Here is a 20941-nt window from a genome sequence, read left to right on the forward strand (position 1 = left end):
TTCAAAATGCATTGTGTCTATACGGTGTCGTGACATGGGCGGTATCGCTGGGCAAGTGCGAGACTTCTGGCTGTGAGAGTAGCTTCAAATCCCAGCAAGGAAACAAAACATATAACTCTTCAAGGGGCATAAGACATCTCCATTTTGGATGACATGTACATGTGCCAATTCACTTCAAAACATCCCCAAATTCAACTTGATGATTGCACATAAGTTATGTGTCATCGCCTAGATGCTGTTGTGCTTTGCTTAGTTGTGCTAGCCAGCAACATTGTCACCATAGCATTTGGCTGCATCCAGGGCTTGCTCGGCACAGACGTGCGCATGAGCCACATTCTCCACATAAGTGAAATCATACATGTTGTTGCTATCCCTCAGTATAAACTTCATTTTCCCTTATCTTGCACCGGCAACGCGTGATGGGACTAGCAACTTGTCCCCAGGGCCAAAGATACTGCTTGGACGAAGAGCACAAGTGACTAAACCTGACTTTCCATTAGCCCCAAGAACAAGCGCCTCTGCCTGTGCTTTTGTCTCAGAGTAGGAATCATTACGCCGATCAGGGTATGGCAGGGTTTCATCTCCATTCATGATGCCATGCGCACCATCAAAAACAGTACCAGGTGAGCTAGTATAAATGAGCTTGTGCATGTTGTTATGAAGGCAAGCATTTATTATATTGCGCGTTCCTTTAACAGTGACATTGTAGTGTAGACTGAAATTGTTGATTGATGAATCTGAAGCTGCCATGTTTCCCTTGCATGCTTGTGCATGCATGTCGTTGAAACATTGCATAGCCAAGGAACCCTCATGGTTAATGCCGTATCCTTTTACCATTGAGCTCCATGCTACAACATCTCGAACCGGTAGCATATCAAAGACTTCCCTTGCCTCTGAAACAGAGCCACACTTTGCATACATGCTGATCAAATTGTTTCCAATTGAAGCATCTCTCATGAAAGCCTCTTGTGCCAGGTCCTTTAGTCTTTCTTATGCCTCCATCAAGATCAAAAACTGCAACTAATCCCTCTTTCTTGTCAGCCCATAAGAAAGTGATGCTGCTTTTGGTTCATTGATAATTCGTGCTACCTCAAGGTTCACCATAAGCATAAAAACTCCATGATTCACACCACACTTATATACAGAGGCTTCGAGACCTGGCTCAGCCTCAACTCGTCTTATTGAACCTCATTTACAATATGAACATATGTACATAGGCATCATAAAATGAGTCAAGTCATGGCACTTAATCCCATGCATCTAGATTTATATTTAATGGCCTCACATGCATGGTTTCACACCATAGACGTGCCATGGCACGACATCCGCCCCCTCTAAACCTGCACATCCTCTGGTATGTGCCAAATCATCATCAAGATCCACATATATCTAGATGTCATCTTCATCTTCTACATTACCAGGAAGATCATCCTCTTCCTCTTCAACCATATCCATGCTATCACTATCAAGCCTCTCATCTTGAGTCTCCTACGAATCAAAAGGATCACTGTCATGCCTTCTTTTAAACATCTTGATCCTTTTGCCTGCTACAAAATTCTTTATCTCTGTTCCATCAAGCTCACACACGGTATACGTGGCATTTCCATGCACATGCTTGACAATGTAAGGGACAAACCATCTTTTTGCAAACTTCCTTTGCACAGTGAACTGGTTGTCAATACTACTATCATACATTAGGACCCAATCACCTTCTTCAATGGGTTTTGGCCGGAGTCTGTGTCTTCTATCAAATCTTTCTTTATTTTTCAATCTTGCATCTTTCAAACGAGCTTTAGCAAGCTCTACATCTTCAGGCCTTCTCTCCAACTGCCTTATTCTCGCAGTGCAAGGAGGTCTTCCTTGTTCAATTCTTCCACCCAGGGTAATACATTCCAAGTTGGGACTACTTCTTCAACTGGCATTACCGGCTTCTGACCATACATTAATTCTGCAGGCATGTATCCTGTCATTGAGCTATGAGTCGTACGGTCAGCCCATAAAGCATATGGTAGCAGCCTTGGCCACTCCTGCATTCTTCCTCTGCATGCCTTAGCCAAAGCTTTAATGATTGGAGGATGTCCTCGCTCGCTTTTACCATTTCCCTCAGGGTTGTAAGCACATGTTAGGGCCAATTTGATGCCAATTCTAGGAAAGAATTCCCTTGCTTCTTCAGCATCTAGCTCACCCTTGTCAGCTGTTATTTTCCCAACACAACCATACCGACAAATCACATCTTCCAAGAGAAATTTGCATACTGTTTCCGTGCTTTTTGTTCTAAGAGCACGCCCTTCCACCTGATTTGTCAGTTCTTCTCTTGCAAGTACTACGTACCGCATCTGCCAGATTCCTAAAGGCATTGTAACTAGATCCACTACCCATTTGTAGTGCATGGCAGGTGGGTAGGTTGGTTGCAGGCCATCACGATGTCGCACATTTGAGTACATTTGAGTACATTTGACATACCATGCATGTTTCCACATATTGGGATACATCCCTGTACATTCCTTTCCACCAATATCTTTCCTTTATTTTGGTAAAGGTGGCCCACACACTTCGATGTCCAGCCCAGAGACTCTCATAGAATTCTTTCATGAGCTTCCCTTGAGTCTCTTTATCACATACAACTCTCTGTGGCATAGCATTCCTCTGCTTAGGATGCTTCCACAGGTACCCATTCTTTAGAAAATACCCATATGCCTTTCTGTGGATCCTTTTGAATTCTAAGTCAGACCAATTTTCCTGCCTTGTCAAGGTACTCAAGTATTGGCCAATAAGCAACCAATCTCCTTCATACATTTCCTTAAAAGACTCAAGTGCATTTGATAAGCAAGCATGGTCCCCTTTTGCATGTGTAGTAGTATAGAACTTTGTGCCTACATCATCAATGTCACTAATCATCCCTTCTTCATCTTCATACCTGGCTCTTGATAGCATATCTGCAACTGGGTTATCCTACCTTGCAATATGCTCAAACTCGGGAGATTTAGTGACTTGATATAGGCAATCCACCTGAGCATAGCGATATCCGGAGTGGTGCAGCTTGCAATCATCCCAAGGAGTGGCAAGCAATCAGTTTCCACGAGCACGAATGCCCCAATGAGATATTCTTTTTCACATTTTAAGGCAGTGACTACTCCCCATAACTCCCTCTTGATCTGTGGATAATTTCATTGGCGAATGCTTAGTACCTTTGCTCCAAACCTGATTACATACCTATGATCATCCTCATCATCTTGCCCTACTGCCCATCCTATCCTAGTAGGACTGGTATCAACTGTTACAATCATAGGCCTGCCACACTCATAATCTACCTTCCTTAGAGTAGGTGATGTTTGGAGCAGACATTTCAGCTTTCGCATAGCTTTAATATGTGCAGCATTCCATAAAAATCTCTGATTTTTCCTCAAAAGTTGGTAGAGAGGATCTGCTACTACATGTGCATAATGTGGGATCCATATAACATAAAAGACACATGCACCAAGAAATCTCCTCACCTCCGTAACATTAATGCATATCTCTTTCATTCTTTGTATTGCATCTATCTTGGCTGGACAAGGTCGGCGTCCATTAGTATTACAAAGATGCCCCACGATTAGTACTTCACCAACCCCAAACACTGATTTCATTCCAGACAAAGTAAGATTCACCTCTTCAAGCCTGGATAGGATTTTCTCACAATCTTTTATATGATTTGCTACAAATTTGTGGCACCCCTTCAAATCCAAATCCCCATCTTTATCTTTCTCATCACAGCCTTTTATGGGCACATCATCTAGAAAAGGCATAGTTATTTGTGGAATGAAGTCTTGCAAGACTTTATTCATACCATTCATCATATGTGCCATTGAGTTGGTGGCTCCCTGTAGTAAGGTGCACATCCTTACCAAACCCAAAGGAGTTTTCATTGTGGTCAAGTCCCTGCTTTGTATATCCAGCTGGACCTGATCATATCCCGAATACAGATCACCCATAGAGTATATAGCTTTCCCTGCAAATGCTTCTGCAAACTCGTCCACAATCGGACCTGCTCCCACATTCCTGATTGTGACCTTGTTTACAGGTTGCATGTCTTGAATGAAGCGCAATGCTCCATTTTTCTTTGGCATGGTAAACCATCTGTTGAGTATGGAGTGCATGATGGCTCCAAAATTCCCATCCTGATCTTTTCTTTTAGTAATTCCATCAGCTTTGGCAAGAGAGCCTTTGGTACTGGAATCGGTCGCTGCAGGTTCCAGGGCACATGTGGAACAATGAAGATCACCATTGGCGCTATTACACTTGGATCAACACAGCCTATCTCATGCGGCTGAAAAGTAAAGGCCTTCCCATATGTTTTACAAGCATCTCCTCAAAGCATTCCTTTTCAGCTGGTAATAGAAAATCCTTTTCACCAATCTTCAGCTCTTTTAGGGTTTCCTGTGTAAACTTATGCCCAATTTTCTTCGGATCTCTGAGATTCGGTTGCATAGAGGCTTCATCTTTTTTCTCCTTGCTTTCTGGTGGCAAGGGCAAGGCAACTGGTTTCACTTTCTTTGCAACCGTTTTATACTTTGTATCAACACGAGCATCCATCTCATAATACCTGTTTTTACATTCCATTCCCTCAAATTCCCGGATTATATCATACATCCTCACAGATGACACCTTTACCATCTCATTTCCACCCTGTAAGCATGCGCTTTCCATGTGGCAGAAAGCTCATCCATAGTATCCACAAATGACACCTCGTCAAGCACACCTGAAATAAACTCATTTTTCTCCAAAAGACCACACTGCTCAAGACTTTTTTGTACATTTTGTACATATCGACGCATACCACGCTTCAAATCCTTACTTTTTACAAAGACTATTGACCCATAGCTAGAAAATCTCTGAAAGTTTGCTGAAAAGTTATTTACATTGATTGAGTCCTGCGCGAGAACTCATTGCCCCTTGTACCATTGCAATCCCGCTTTACAATGGCACCTAGCCAAAATCCCTCATCTCCTTGTAGTTCATGAATTCTCTGTTTATCTTTGGGAGTGACTGTTCTCGAAGAGACTCGCGGTTCCTTTCATGGTTAATGCAAATTGTCAAGAACTGAACAACTTTCTTGCCATCTTTGCTCCTTATTCTTGCATATGCTGAGCCATCATCCAAGACTTTTGTCTCCATCCTCACAGCTGTAATATAGGGTTGCCCAAGGATAAGGGGATACGATGACATCTCCTGGACAAAGAAGTTCTGATCATCTTTCACATCCCCTATTGTTATCCTTACATTTGGACAGGCTGCATTGAGCTCTCCAGATGAGTTATTAGCTGCCTTAATCATTCACCCATGATCTACATCCATTGGCCACTTACATTTGTTGTAGAGGTTTTTGGCCATAAGATTTATTTCAGACCCATGATCGATTAAGGCAACATACGGCTCTTCCAAGTCTCCTATCTTGACAAGGGTTTCAGTGGTGGCCCTTGCCCAATGGTTCCTGGAGTAATGACTCTTTGCAAGAACTTCTTTTTCATCACCCTCATCCACAAAGCGCACTTGTCGTGCCCCTCCAGTAGAGTGACTGCATTCCACCACATTCTCTCTCTCTCTCCCTTTTGCTGTACCAGTACTCCATGAGCCTTGGAAGTGCTTGTCTCTCCCATTGATGGAATAGATTCAATTATGGATTGCCTTTTCCTCCGTATAATATCAATTATCTCATCATGGAATTCTTTCTTTGCAATTCCCAAGACTTCCCCTAGTGTAAATTCCACTTTACTGTTTACAATCCTCTCTTTTAGCACCTTTTTGAGATCCGATTTGTGGCTTCAATATCAGATTGGAGTTTGTAGAGCGGACTTTTCCCTTTACCCTTCTCCTTTTCATGCTTCATCTTTGTTGGCGCTTCTTCCATTGATACTTCCTGTGGAGGCAGGTTTTGCAGCGGAGGCACATGTGATGGCCTAGGGTCCTTCTTTCCACTACCACGGGTGACCCTTTTTGATAGCCCTCCTTCCTCATTTTCCCTCTTACGCTTTTCCTCAACCTGTGCCTCGTTATTCTGGCATTTTGCAATATAGGCATGAACAGATAGAGAATCCACAGGTTCTTCCCAGCCAGTCTCAAGACGTATACAGTCTCCTACCTCATGCAAAGCCTGCTTAGACACCTTCTTTGATGCAATTAGCTCCATTGTTGATGGCCAAAAATCTTCATTCTCATAGTCTTCATCCTTCTCAGATTCCTGCCTTGATTGACCGGCCTTTAACCCATAGGTTGCTGCCTCAACCATAGAGATGGCATGGCTAGCAGCCATATCCTCAACCAGCTTTTTCATCCCTCCTTTTCCAAAGTTTGTGCTTAACGGAAGACCAGTCTCTGTAAGGTGGATTTTTCCATCTTTGAAAAATACAAGTTGGTTTCTGAGGGCTTCCTTATAGCTGGCACAGTCTTTTTTCGCATGTTCTGGGTCATCACACCATATACATTTGAATGTAAACCCTTCTTTGCTTTGAGGCCTTTGCATAGAAGCCTGCCCTAATGGTAGCCCTTTTTCCTCAATCCTGGGACATCTTCAGTTTTAGGTCTTGCATGCCCTTAATAAGCTCATCCATCGGCCCTTCTACCTTTGGGATTGCAGCAGCTAGTTTTGGTAGATTCTCAGGGGTAACAGCAGTTATAGGAGTTGCCGAGCTCATCACCCTTTTATCCCTCCTTCGCTGCCGCTTTGCTAGCATGGTGACCGCATCCTCGACATCATTCCAATCATTCTTTAGCCCCTGCTCTGTATCCTTATCCTCAAGGAGAATTTCCAGTTTTTCTTGTAGATCTTTCCCAGCTGCTTGTAATAAGAGCTCTGTTTTTTCCCTGTCTAAGGTTGTGCGCTCTATCCTTGACAGCTGGGCATAGCGCTTCTCAAACTCTCTTAGCAACTCTGTGGTAGAAATTCCAATTTTGGGTTTTGTAACCCACTCCAAGAAAGTTCGCTTGGTCACCCGCTCGGAATCCTCCATGAAATAATCATCCTTCAAAGCAAGCTTGAACTCCTTCCAATTTCTGCCACCATGTGCTGCCTATAATCCTCTTATGCGCTCTCTTATTTCGGGAACACATACGAGCTCAAAGCTTCAAACCATATCCTCCTCAGTCACCCTATTTAGCTCCATTTCCTTTGTGTAATTGCGCAGGTACTTTGTGATGTCTTTACCATCAAATTGATCCACCTTCTTCACGATTGACTGCAGTGCCTTAGTCGTGGAAATTTGCTCCCTCTCAGCAGCTTGCTGCTGTTGCATATACATAGTAAACATCTGAAACATTTGCATAACCCCAGGGTCAAAATGAATCCCATGTCCCTCAAGATTCTCAGCCATAGCTTGCACTGTGTATTTCACCACCACTAACTCTCACCCCAGCAGTTTCACGTCGGGTTCACCAAAGCTGTCGTGACGTGGGCGGTATCGCTGGGCAAGTGCGAGACTTCTGGCTGTGAGAGTAGCTTCAAATCCCAGCAAGGAAACAAAACATATAACTCTTCAAGGGGCATAAGACATCTCCATTTTGGATGACATGTACATGTGCCAATTCACTTCAAAATATCCCCAAATTCAACTTGATGATTGCACATAATTTATGTGTCAAGAACATGACCAGTTCCAAGCATAGATCTCCTGACCCTTTATCCAAGTGCCTCATACATAACACATGTAGGCATAGCACAATTTTCAAAAGATTTCCATATGCATGTTGTTGGATATATCACCCAAATCCATTCAATGGTTGAAAGGGGCTATATAACCTTGACTTCTTTACTCAAGCCACATCCTCAAAAGGGCGCCTACATCAAAAATAGCCTAGAGGGAATATTGCTCATTTATGGCATACCCACATGGGGGAGATGGCATACCCACATGGGGGAGATGGCCTCTTATGGTTGTAAGACATCATAGGTGATGTCATGTGGTCATGTACTACTTGCCTATATAAGAGGCCTTTGCTAATGAAGAAAGAACTCGTGTATTTCCATGATAATGCCCAAGCTATGTCTCATTAGTGTCTCCTAATCCACTCTTAATCATGGTTCTAATCATGACCTAACCATGACTATAACCATGTTCGATCCTCCTTAGTTTTGTTAATTCACTCCTAATACCAACATTTGGTATCAGAGCCACGTTAATACAACCTCATCCCTCTCATTTGCCTCATCATTAGTGATTAATTAGCTTAATCATAAGCTTATCCCTTCCTATTTCATAGCCTGAAATATAGGGCTGCCTTGGAGCATCCACAGCTCACAGTCGCCTCCACGAACTCGTACGGGATTCAAGCTGTGCATTCTCAACATCATAAAGAAGCTGCAGCTCGGTGGAATTAGGCGGATTCTGCGCAGAGACGCCAGCATTGCAGACGAAACCGGCGCCAGTTTTTTTGGGGGAAATCAGTCCACCGATTGAACCAGTGCAAGATTCACTAATTCGCCTTGGCTTTGGGGGTTTTCAATAGCTGCAAACACGCCTGTGCAGTCAGTTTCTTGAATGGTTTAGTGGTTTGGTGGCTTCAGGTCTGACATAATCTCAGAAAGCTCATTTGGTAACAGTTAAAGCATGGATGATTAACTCACTTAATCACTAGTAATTAGTGCTTAATCTGGCCTCAAGTCATTGCTATTGAAGGTGCTAAAGGCATTTTGTGTTTAGACTTAGGCTTCTATCTCATTCAAGTACTCCAAGTGACCCAATTTTTGGAAGTTGTTTTGAAAGCATTATCACATTGGTCACCATATACTTGATGATATTACTATATTGTGATGATGATATTGTTTACATCATTTTTTGAATCACAATGACTGAACCATCTGATGCTGAATCATCAAATATTCAACATTTGAGGCCTAAGAAGAAAAGCAGAAAGCCGAGGAGACGGGTAAGAAACAATGTCTACAACTCAAGAGCAAACAATGTTTTAGGAGGGCATGATTGGTCTGAATTTTTCATAAATAACCTCCATCTATTTGGTGAAGGTATCTAATCTTGTAAAAGCATTAGACACTGCCCTTGAGGGATACTCAAGTGGTAAGACCTTGCTTTATCATCATGTCTACATCCTCATTTCATGTTGATAAGTTTAATGGGATAGGCTTTCATACCTGGCAAGTTAGAGTAAGATTTATTCTCATGAAGAAAGGTCTGTGGGGAGTTGCTAGTGGAAAGGAGAAAAAACCTACCACTAGAGATGGTGAACAAGGATGGTTACCTAGGGATGAGAAAGCTTTTGCCATAATTGCATTAGGTCTAAGTGACAACTACATACATCATATCTCTAATGCAAACAACTCAGCTGAAGCATGGGAAATCTTAGAGAAATTATTTGGGGCAAAAGGGAAGCATTCCAAGATAGGGCTGAAAATCCAATTCTTTAAACTTGAAAAGAAAGCTTGAAAAGAAAGCTTCTGAGTCTTTACCTACTCATCTTAATTATATGAAAAGCCTAATGTCACAACTTGCAACAATAGGAGCACCAATAGATGAGGAAGATGCCATTGCAGTTTTATTGAAAAGCATGCCTTATGATGAATATGGGCACTTAGTGTCAACTCTCATGAATCTTCCGGATCCTACTTTAGAGGCCATTGAAGCTGCACTCCTTGAGGAGTACAAGAAGAAGCAAGAGAATATAGGGATAATGGAAGGGGCATACTTCTCCAACAACAAGTCACACTTCAAGAAGAAGAACTTCATCGACACAAAAGGAAAGAAGAAGACTTGTGGATTCTGCGGCAAGGACAATCATATTGAAGAAAATTGTTTCTTCAAACAAAAGGCACAAAAGGCATTTCTCGCAAGTCAAGACAAAGAAGAGCTGCAAGAAGAGGCCTCCGAAGAGGCCAATTTTATCGAAGAAGATTGGGCCTTTTGAGTAAAATCAAGGGATAGCCCATACCATGTTTAAAAAAAACCTCTCCATCCTAAACATAACTATCTCATTGTTGTAAGCTTTACTATGGTATTCTAGCATCATCCATCATTGCTAGCGTTGTAAACCTAACTGGAATAAGACCTACGGGCACCAGCATGGTCATCATAACTAGTTTTTGTATGTTGTAACTAGAACCTAGAATTGCCATCATAAAGGTAGCATTGTCATGGATTTGGTTGAAGGAGGGTTTGTTGGATATATCACCCAAATCCATTCAATGGTTGAAAGGGGCTATATAACCTTGACTTCTTTACTCAAGCCACATCCTCAAAAGGGCGCCTACATCAAAAATAGCCTAGAGGGAATATTGCTCATTTATGGCATACCCACATGGGGGAGATGGCATACCCACATGGGGGAGATGGCCTCTTATGGTTGTAAGACATCATAGGTGATGTCATGTGGTCATGTACTACTTGCCTATATAAGAGGCCTTTGCTAATGAAGAAAGAACTCGTGTATTTCCATGATAATGCCCAAGCTATGTCTCATTAGTGTCTCCTAATCCACTCTTAATCATGGTTCTAATCATGACCTAACCATGACTATAACCATGTTCGATCCTCCTTAGTTTTGTTAATTCACTCCTAATACCAACACATGTGACCGTTCACATCACATATTTCATATACTACCAACATCACCATTTCAAGATGACTCTTGATCTCATGAAAACCTGTTTTCAGATTCCAACAACTCACAAAAGCAAGAAAAATTCTCCAATTTCTAAGGCCATAAGCATTAAGGCCTTTACCAAGAGTTTTTATTTTTGAGGTAATTAAAGCCTTAAAATCCAAACCTTTACTAAGGAATTACGATTTTTTTGAAATCGAATTCATAAAAAAAAGCTTATCTCTGTTTCACAAAAACCGAATTTCATGACATCTTCATAAGCTTCTGCGTCGAATTCTCTCCTTGCATGAAATCGGACAGCAGTTCGCTTCATTATTGGAATTTTTTAGAAAGCGTATCACTAAATAAAGCTTCTATTACTCTTCAATTCTAACCCCTACAAGGCTTCAACAGAATCTATATTCCCAAAACAAGATAATCTGCAAATTTCCTCGACTGGTTCCCTCTCCCCACCTTTTTTCTGCACACCCCCCCTTTGATATGTGCATTCCTGGTTATCTCTGATTTTTTTCGAAGGGATTCAGGCCGAATTCCCTTTTGCAGCAAAAAACTTACGTTTCCCAAAACGAAAATACGCTGCGCCTCCTTTTTTTTTTGCTTAAAATTCGGATATTCTTTTTTTTTAAAAATGCCTTCGTATTTCCGCCACGCAAGCCACCACCTTCTCTTGTCTTGCGGGTTGTGCGCTTAAGCGTCAAAACCTGTGCACAGTGCCCAACCTCTCTGCTGTGCACCGGCCACCATGCCTTGCCTTGCTTGGGCTGACTACCCGCTTGGCGATGCTTGTGCCTTGCTATGTGCCTTACTGTGCGCATCGCCTAGATGCTGTTGTGCTTTGCTTAGTTGTGCCAGCCAGCAACATTGTCACCATAGCATTTGGCTGCATCCAGGGCTTGCTCGGCACAGACGTGCGCATGAGCCACATTCTCCACATAAGTGAAATCATACATGTTGTTGCTATCCCTCAGTATAAACTTCATTTTCCCTTATCTTGCACCGGCAACGCGTGATGGGACTAGCAACTTGTCCCCAGGGCCAAAGATACTGCTTGGACGAAGAGCACAAGTGACTAAACCTGACTTTCCATTAGCCCCAAGAACAAGCGCCTCTGCCTGTGCTTTTGTCTCAGAGTAGGAATCATTACGCCGATCAGGGTATGGCAGGGTTTCATCTCCCATGCGCACCATCAAAAACAATACCAGGTGAGCTAGTATAAATGAGCTTGTGCACGTTGTTATGAAGGCAAGCATTTATTATATTGCGCGTTCCTTTAACAGTGACATTGTAGTGTAGAGTGAAATTGTTGATTGATGAATCTGAAGCTGCCATGTGGAAAACTGCTACTGTTCCCTTGCATGCTTGTGCATGCATGTCGTTGAAACATTGTATAGCCAAGGAACCCTCATGGTTAATGCCGTATCCTTTTACCATTGAGCTCCATGCTACAACATCTCGAACTGGTAGCTTATCAAAGACTTCCCTTGCCTCTGAAAAACAGAGCCACACTTTGCATACATGCTGATCAAACTGTTGCCAATTGAAGCATCTCTCATGAAAGCCTCTTGTGCCAGGTCCTTCAGTCTTTCTTATGCCTCCATCAAGATAAAAAACTGCAACTAATCCCTCTTTCTTGTCAGCCCATAAGAAAGTGATGCTGCTTTTGGTTCATTGATAATTCGTGCTACCTCAAGGTTCACATAAGCATAAAAACTCCATGATTCACACCACACTTATATACAGAGGCTTCGAGACCTGGCTCAGCCTCAGCTCGTCTTATTGAACCTACATATGTACATAGGCATCATAAAATGAGTCAAGTCATGGCACTTAATCCCATGCATCTAGATTTATATTTAATGGCCTCACATGCATGGTTTCACACCATAGACGTGCCATGGCACGACAACGGTGGGGCTATTTCCATGACAAGGCGGCGCCAGAAGACCCTTACACCATAAAAAGAGTGCAGGAACAAACCAATGTCATGGGGTTGTGCCCAACCACACTTGGAAGCATAAAACAGCTCAACCGAGAAGCCAATATCTTATGACCTTGCTCACAATTGCATGGGCAAGGTGTGTCACTCACCTCATGAATACTTGTGCTCGGGATTCTCGTAGGAGATGATATTTCCACATAGCAACACTCCAAAGCTCCACTTCACCCGCCACTGCCGCCACACTCCAAAGGAAGCTTGACCCTCCTCATAGCTTACTCTCTCACACTTGCAAGCCAGCAAGAACACATAAGAGCTCCCACAAGCAAGCAAACAAGAAAGCATAGAGAAGAAGAAAACTCTATTGAATTAGCATAAAAGAATGAGTCATGAGAGCTACATTTTAGGTTTTGTATAGGTGACCTCTAGGGTTCACACTCTTGGGCAGCCAAAGTTAAAAGTCTGGTCCTTCCGGCTCATTTGGCCACTCTAGTTAGTGTAAATACCCATTCTAAAGCTAGCATTGTCCACCTAACATCTTGTGGTGCGCCTTTAATATGTTAGAAAATATGTGATCTAGCATCCATTCTTAGTGTGAGATCCTTAGTGGTACTTTAAAGTGTCTTGTTCATTCTAAGGTTAGAATGCTCATTTACTAGAGTAACTGAGTGTAGGTCTAGTAGATACTTTCCCTTGATTACGGCATCACCTTTTAGGTGAGACGGGTGAGAAATCTAAGGGAGGTGAAGAGATTCATGGGCTCTAGGTGGCCCCCTCTCTTGAGCCTATATAAACAGGGTACAATACTCACTCTTTGAGAGCTAAGTGGAAAGTGTAATGCCCATGCTTTGTTTACTTGCTTAGTGATCAAAATACTAAGTGGTCCTTTGTGGAAATACTCTTTTCTTTGGCATTTTGAGGGCTGATTCTTGCTTCTTAGAGTGGCACTTTGAAGCATCAGGAAGGCCAACAACTTTAACTTCTTAGTGAAGCACTGCTTTGTGACATTGCATTCCCCTTTATTCTTGTGTGAGTGGCGTACATAGGAGTGAGGGAGGGAAAGCATTATGATTCATTAGTCTCTCTTAGTGAGTGTCACATTGATAGAGGGATCATCTCTTAGTGGGACACACCATTGTGGGTGTGAACAAGCATTAGAAGAACGAAATATCTATGTTAGAGAAGACCAAACCTTGTGTGTGAGAGCACAATATTGGTGCTATGATTGCATTGTGAGAGAGGATTAAGTACATCAATCTTGAAGCATTGGAGCTGAGCTTAGAGACCTTCTTCAAAGCTATCATCAACTTCAAATGGTAGCCAACATTGATGATTGAAAGCATCAACACAAAGAAGGTACCCACATCTGTTTTTTCTGTGTGCAAAATAGAGTGGAAGAAAGCACTAATTGGAGGCCCCAATCACGCTTGTGTGAGAGTTCATTGCAATCATTGTGTTAGGGCTTTAGTAGCCCACCTTAGGGCGTCAATCTCTAAGCCTTGAGCCTGTAAAAATTTCATGAAAATAGGTGCCTACAATCGATTTAACAGGCGGGGGTCACAGAGCTTCTGTGTTGCTGAGAGAAGAGAAGGTGATTTGCAGGCTCTCATTAGCCTCACATTGCAGCAAACCATACGCATTTGGTGAGGGCTTTTGTAGTCCTATTCGTGGCAACCTGCATCAGCAAAAAAATGAGTCCAAATTTGGCGCTCATTTGAGCACACAAAAACAAGTACAGTCACTAGGTTTTGAGCCTAGTTGTTGTAGAAAAATGAGTGTTACTTACACTCTTCATTTGTCTCTAATTAGCGGGTTAATTGCAGCCTTTGATTGCATAATCCTCAGGAGCTTCTCTTGGCATCTTGATTCTATCAAACTGCCAATAAATTGCTCCATGATTTGAAGGAGAACATCAAGCTCCACCATCACCTACTTTCCTCCTTCATTATAGGAGGGAATGTATTTTTTTGAAAAAATTCTTTGTGATTTTTCTAAAGACCTAAGGCTTCAAGGTCCTTTGTATTTATCTTGTGATAAAGGGGATTATCACACTCTTGGTATTGTTTTCATCTTTGTGGGAGAGTAGCATTACACATGTATCCTTTGTGAACAACATAATGTACATGATCTAGCACTATAAAGAGCACATCTCATCTTGCATTTCTTAGTGAAAGAATTGAAGGGTTCAAGTGTGTGGTGTGTTAGCCAAATGCCAAGTAATTTACACACTAAAACCTGATGAAAAACAGGTAGAGGGAGAGGAGACACACACACAAGAGAAAACCCTAATGTATTATGCAAACCCTAACCATATAGGGAAGCCATCTCCCTTCTCACACAATGCATAAAGCCATAATCCATTTAATCTACAACACACACTATGTGTTGTGTCCACACACTACTAACCCTAGCTAATGTCCACACTCTATGACCAGCTGGATGTGGTCATTTATGTCTCACACATGTTACTACCTAACATGCCAGCACATAGTGCAACTGGCACAAGCTGACATCGAGCTTGAATCTCAAGAGCCCCTCTCAAGCTCATGATATACTGCCACCATAGATGAAGAAGTAGATGAGCTTGGGCTATCAAAGCTCTCAACACTCCCCCTCAAGCTCATCCCATGTACTCCCAACACAGTACGGAAGTACTCAAACGTCTCCCTGCTAAGTGGCTTTGTAAAGATGTCGACCACCTGCTCTTCAGTTTGCAAATCCACTATACCATCCAACACTTTCTCTCTGACAAAATGATAGTGGACCTCTATGTGTTTGGTCTACGCATGAAAAACTCGAATCTTGGCCAACTGTATGCTGCTCATGTTGTCACAAATGAATGACTACCTTGCCATCAATAAGCTAACCCAAATCAGCCAAGAGACTCTTTAACCATACTCCTTCACATGTAGCAATGGCTGCACCCCTGTATTCAGCCTCTATAGTACTAGATAAAGCAACAGTAGGTTGCTTTTTGCTATTCCAACTCACCACACTGCACTTCCAAATGTAAAGGCATAACCACTAGTAGACCTCCTGTCATACAAGCTACCTGCCCCAATCTGCATCTGTGTAGCCATGTACATCCAAGCCTTTACCATGCTCATAATGTGCAGTGGTCTTAACATATCGCATAATGCGTCTCACTACATCCAAATGAGGTTTTTTGTGGCTTTGCATAAATTGGCTTACTAGCCCCACAGCATAACTGAGATCTGGGTGTGTGATAGTCATGTAAATAAGATTGCCAACCATCTTTCTATACATAGATGGATCATCCAACTCTTCACCAAAATCAGCCCGCAGCTTCACATTCTGCTCCAAAGGTGTACTCATTAGCTTACACCCTAGCATCCCATATTTTCCAACATATCCAATGCATATTGGCGTTGCACTAACCATGTACCTGCATGGTCTTTGATCACTTCAATCCCAAGAAAATATCTCAATTCGCCCAAGTCTTTCATATCAAACTGAAGCATTGGTCTCTATGATCCAAGTGCAAGTCTTTTTCTTGATCTGATCATGTGACTTACGGGTTTGGTCTTCTTTCTTGCCTTTGGCCAATGACTCTACATCCATTTTTGAAATCCTCAACATAGCAACCATGCTCGTTTGAAATAAACCTATAAACCTTGTTCCACCATTTGACAACCTGAGGCCAAACTTTTTGTAATAGAAGACACATACAAGACATCTGCCATAGACTTTGTTTCACCATTGTGCATAACCAATGGTACACTTCCACAACATGTGTGATAGCATGTTGGGTATCATCTCCTGTCTCCACATAGCCTTTCACATCCATAGGCTTCATATGTTCAAACCATTTGCCATGATAAGTCATATGATTTGATGCTCTAACCATTGTCACCATTTGTCATCATATATCCCACAACATGTTTCATGGAAAACAAGTGATTTGTGCTGCCATCATTACTACTTGATGCAAAATTTCCACCATTTGCATAATTTCCACCATGTTGTGCTCTACCCCCTCTCAAATCATTTTATTTGCGAAAAAAATCACGTGCCATATGACCAAATTTCCCATAGTAATGGCATTCCACATTTTGCATAGATGTTTGTTGGCCTTGCCAATGTCCTCTACCACGAGGATTACCTCTGCCTCTTTGAGGTGTATATCCGCGGCCACCTCTGGCACCATATGAAGGCTGAAATCTCTGTTGTGGTGACCTACCCTACCATCCACGACCATTACCACAACCTCGTGATGCAAATCTCCCCCTGCCTCTAAATCCCCTTTGTGAATAGAAAGCCTGATTTCTGGCATTATCATCATGGCTAGTAGATGCAACATGAAAAGAGTCACTCAGTTTGATTCCCTCAACAAGTAAGAGTGAAACCAACTCATCAAAATCTGGTAAACCTGTACTCCGAACCGAGATAGATGTATCAAAAGACATATACTCCTTGCCAAGAGACCATGCAAGATAATGTCTACCAAATCATCATCAGGCATGGGGGCATTGAAAGTTTCCAATGCATCTGCATACTTCTTTATCTCTTGAACATAATCATGGATACTCCTTCCTTTCCGCTTCACATTATGAATTTGTTGTCTCAACTGAGACTTACGAGCACTAATGTCTACCAATGTATCCCATGCATCCTTGGGAATCTCAGCATAATGTATATGTATGAGTATAGCATCCGATATACATATAGACAAGTAATGCAAAACTTTGTATGCTCTCTCTGACCATTGCTTATGAGCTACAACCTGTTTTGTTGTGTAGGTTGTCGGGGTAGTTCCGACTCTAGCTCTGCACCTGTAACAAGGTTCCAAAACCCTTTTCCTTTCAGAAATCTTTTAATCCTGTACTTTCATGCCTGGAAGTTCTTTCTATCCAACGTCTCAACCACAATCTGTACTAGGTTGTCTGACATATTTGCTCAATGCAAAGGAAGACATAACAACTACCAGCCCAACAACAACAACAATGAGATCAAGGTACTCTTGAAGGTACTTATTCTTCTAATGGTAGAGGTGGCTATTCCTCTAGAGGTAGAGGAAGAGGTAGAACTTCCTATAACTCCATTCAATGTTATTACTGTCAAAATTTGAGAAAGACTGCAAGAAAAGGAAAACTTATCTGAAGCGAAAATCAATCAACTATGCTAAAGATGGAATCTCTCAAAGCTTCACAAATGCTAACACTTTTCTCTCTATTGAAGCGATCAAAGAAGCCAACCATGTAGACCATTGGCAGCAAGCAAGAACCATGGTAGATTGATAGTGGGGAAAGCTCCCACATACCTTCTCATGCTGAATATTTTTCTAGGTCGGATTCTACTCATGATGGTTTGATTTACACTACAGATAGCACTCCTAGTTCTATCTGGTAAAGGAGAAGTTTCCCTTAAGTTGAGCATAGGGGAAAAGAAGCAATTTGAAGATGTCCTCTTAGTGCCTTGACTCACCCAAGAACCTACTCTCAGTTGTTGGAGCCATGGTGGATAAAGGCTTCAAAGTGGAATTCGAAGGTCCACAAATGCCTGATCAGAGATCCTTCAATACAGCTACAAGGTCCAACAATGCCTGATCAGAGATCCTTCAACATAGCTACAAGTTTGTTAGAAGAGGTTAGAAGCATGGAAAACTCTTCAAGTTGAGTGGATCAGTAGAAAAACCAATAGGTCAGCCTCTTTACATCCATCTGAATTATGGCATAAAAGGTATGGTCATCCTCTTTACATCCATCTAAATTATGGCATAAAAGGTATGGTCACCTAAATTACAATAGCATGTGTCTACTTAAATCAAGGTTTTAGGCATACCATCTCTTTAAAAAGTTGATAAAGTTTGTGAAGCTTGTTGCATTGGCAACAAGCAGTATAGAGAATCATTTTCTAGAAGCACAAGTAGAGCAAGAGGATTCCTTGACCTCATTCACACAGATGTCTATGAATCCATCCACACTCCTTCACTTGGTGGGGCAATACATACCATGTTTCCTTCATAGATGATTACTCCAAATACACGGGTTTTCTTCATGAAGTCTAAAGCTGAAGTATTTGGAATTTTTAAAGAGTTTCATATTATGGTTTAGAACATGACAGGTACAAGAATCTAGGTCCTCAAGTCAAACAACGGAGGATAATACCTCTCAGAAGACTTCAGCAAAATACCTTCTTGAACATGGCATCAGAAGAAGGCAACTGACCTACAGTTATGCACCTTAGCAAAATGGAGTTGTCGGGAGGAAGAACAAAGTCCTATTTGAGTCAACCAGGTGTATACTAAGGGAGAAGAACCTCTTCAACACCTACTAGTCTGAAGCTATTAGCACAGCATGCTACCTGATGAACAGATCCTCAAATGAAGCACTCCAAGGCATCACCCATATGAAGATTTTCATGGACTCAAGCCTCAAGTACATCATCTCAGAAATGATTTGGGTTTTTAGCTTTTTCTCATATTCCAGATGCAAATAGGAAGAAGCTTGATAAAAAGTCTAGAAAGTGTGTGTTTGTTGGCTATAATAGTGAGCATAAGGCTTACAAACTCTATGATCTAATAAAAAAGGAAACATTTATGCAAGGGATGTGATCTTTGATGAGAGTGCTAGCTGGACCTCAACTCATCCATCAGATGCAAGGGAGATGATCTTTGATGAGAGTGCTAGCTGGGACCTCAACTCATCCATCAGATGCAGACACCCCTTCTGCATCAACTACTCTCAAAGGAGAGATAGCACCTTTAGAAGACTCCATTGAAGAACTGAAGGAAGAAGATGATGCCCATCAGCCCTCAAGAGGTCTATAAGAGATAAAGGGTATCCCCAAAGGTTAACATATCACAGAGGTAACAATTTAGATTTTGAAAAAACAAATTATGCTCTCTTGACATCACTCATGCAGCATGATGAACCCCTCTTCTATGAGGATTCTTGTCGATAAGAAAAAATGGACACATGCAATGGAGATGAGTGCATTGCACAAGAATCACACTTGGGATCTATGTGATCTTCCACCCCAACAAGAAATTAATAGGCTAGAAATGGATCTACAAACTAAAGTACAATAAGGAAGGGAAGATAAACAGGTACAAAACAAGACTTGTGGCTCAAAGTTCTCAAAAACAGGGGGTTGATTATGCAAAGACCTTTGCACTAGTAGACAAGATGAATTCCATTAGGTTAGTCCTTTCTCTAGCCTCTCTTCATAAGTGGAAATTGTGGAAAATGGATATCAATAATGCCTTCCTCAATGGCCAGCTTGAGGAAGAAGTCTACATGCTTCAGCCTGCAAGTTATGTCAAAGCAGGAATAGAGCATTTTTGTTTGCAAGTTGCAGAAGATCTTGTATGGTCTAAAACAATGTCCAAGAGCTTGGTATGGTAGAATTGATGAGAGTCTCAAAGCTCGCGTTTTCAAGAAGAGAAATGTAGATTATACTCTCTACTATATGGTGAAAGGGAAGGACATTATTCTTGTTCTTCTATATGTTGATGATCTGATTTTGATAGGAAGCAATGAAGCCATGGTTGCAGTTATCAAATCCAAACTCTCAGCTGAGTTTGAGATGAAAGACCTTATACTTACACTATATCCTTGGGATTAAGGGAGCCAATACCACAACAGCAAGCAGGTGGTATTTTGTCTCTTAGCAAAAGTACCTATAGACTATTCTCAAGAAGTTTGGTATGGAGACCTGCAAGCCAGTGTCTACACCAATGGTATCCACTTTGAAGCTGACAAAGGATGAAACAAGTCATCCTTCTCATACTACTTTGTATAGGAAACTCATTCATTCTCTCATTTACTTGACTATCACTAGGCTTGACCTTTGTTTTGCAATAAATAGTCTTGCTAAATTTATGCAAAACCCTGAATTATCTCATTGGACTACAACCAGAAGAGTGATCAGATATTTGAAATGCACTTAGGATTGGGGTATCTTATATGTAGGTGACACACTAAGTCTCCATGGATTTAGTGATTCTGACGATGTAGACTATCTGATGGTGTGGACAAAAGAAGTATTAGTGGCATTGCATTCTTTGTTGGTGCAGGAGCCATTTCATGGTGTTCAAAGAAGTAGAATATAGAGGTTGAATACAAAGCCTTAACCACCTTAGCTTGTGAAGCTATATGGTTGACAAGATGTTCATTGACACCTAAACAAGCTCAATGTTGCATATTAACACCAACCAAGGTGCATACATACCAAAAATATCAAATCCCCTTCTTTGTTTTAAGAAAAACCAGTAAAACCAGTAAAAACAAGTAGGAAAAGCACTCTAATTTCTTTAATTCTTGTCCAAATTTCGAGACCAGGCATTCATTAACTTAGCAATGATGTCTACTAATTCCATGTAAAAGTAATTAGACCAATTGCAAAAGTTGAGAGAGTAATTAGCCAATTAATGACCCTTTGTTTCACTAATCACTATAG

At 41.6% G+C, this 20941-nt stretch overlaps 2 pseudogenes; both read right to left on the reverse strand.

Moving 5' to 3' along the window:
- Window positions 1–258: 258 nt before the first annotated feature.
- LOC147636357 (3beta-hydroxysteroid-dehydrogenase/decarboxylase pseudogene) lies at window positions 259–11399 on the reverse strand (annotated as a pseudogene).
- Window positions 11400–11423: 24 nt separating this feature from the next.
- Window positions 11424–11955, reverse strand: LOC147636358 (3beta-hydroxysteroid-dehydrogenase/decarboxylase pseudogene; annotated as a pseudogene).
- Window positions 11956–20941: the final 8986 nt, after the last annotated feature.

This window comes from Cibotium barometz, chromosome 8 (assembly GCF_041138505.1).
Source record: "Cibotium barometz isolate CiBa-2024 chromosome 8, ASM4113850v1, whole genome shotgun sequence".
Classification (NCBI taxonomy): Eukaryota; Viridiplantae; Streptophyta; class Polypodiopsida; order Cyatheales; family Cibotiaceae; genus Cibotium; species Cibotium barometz.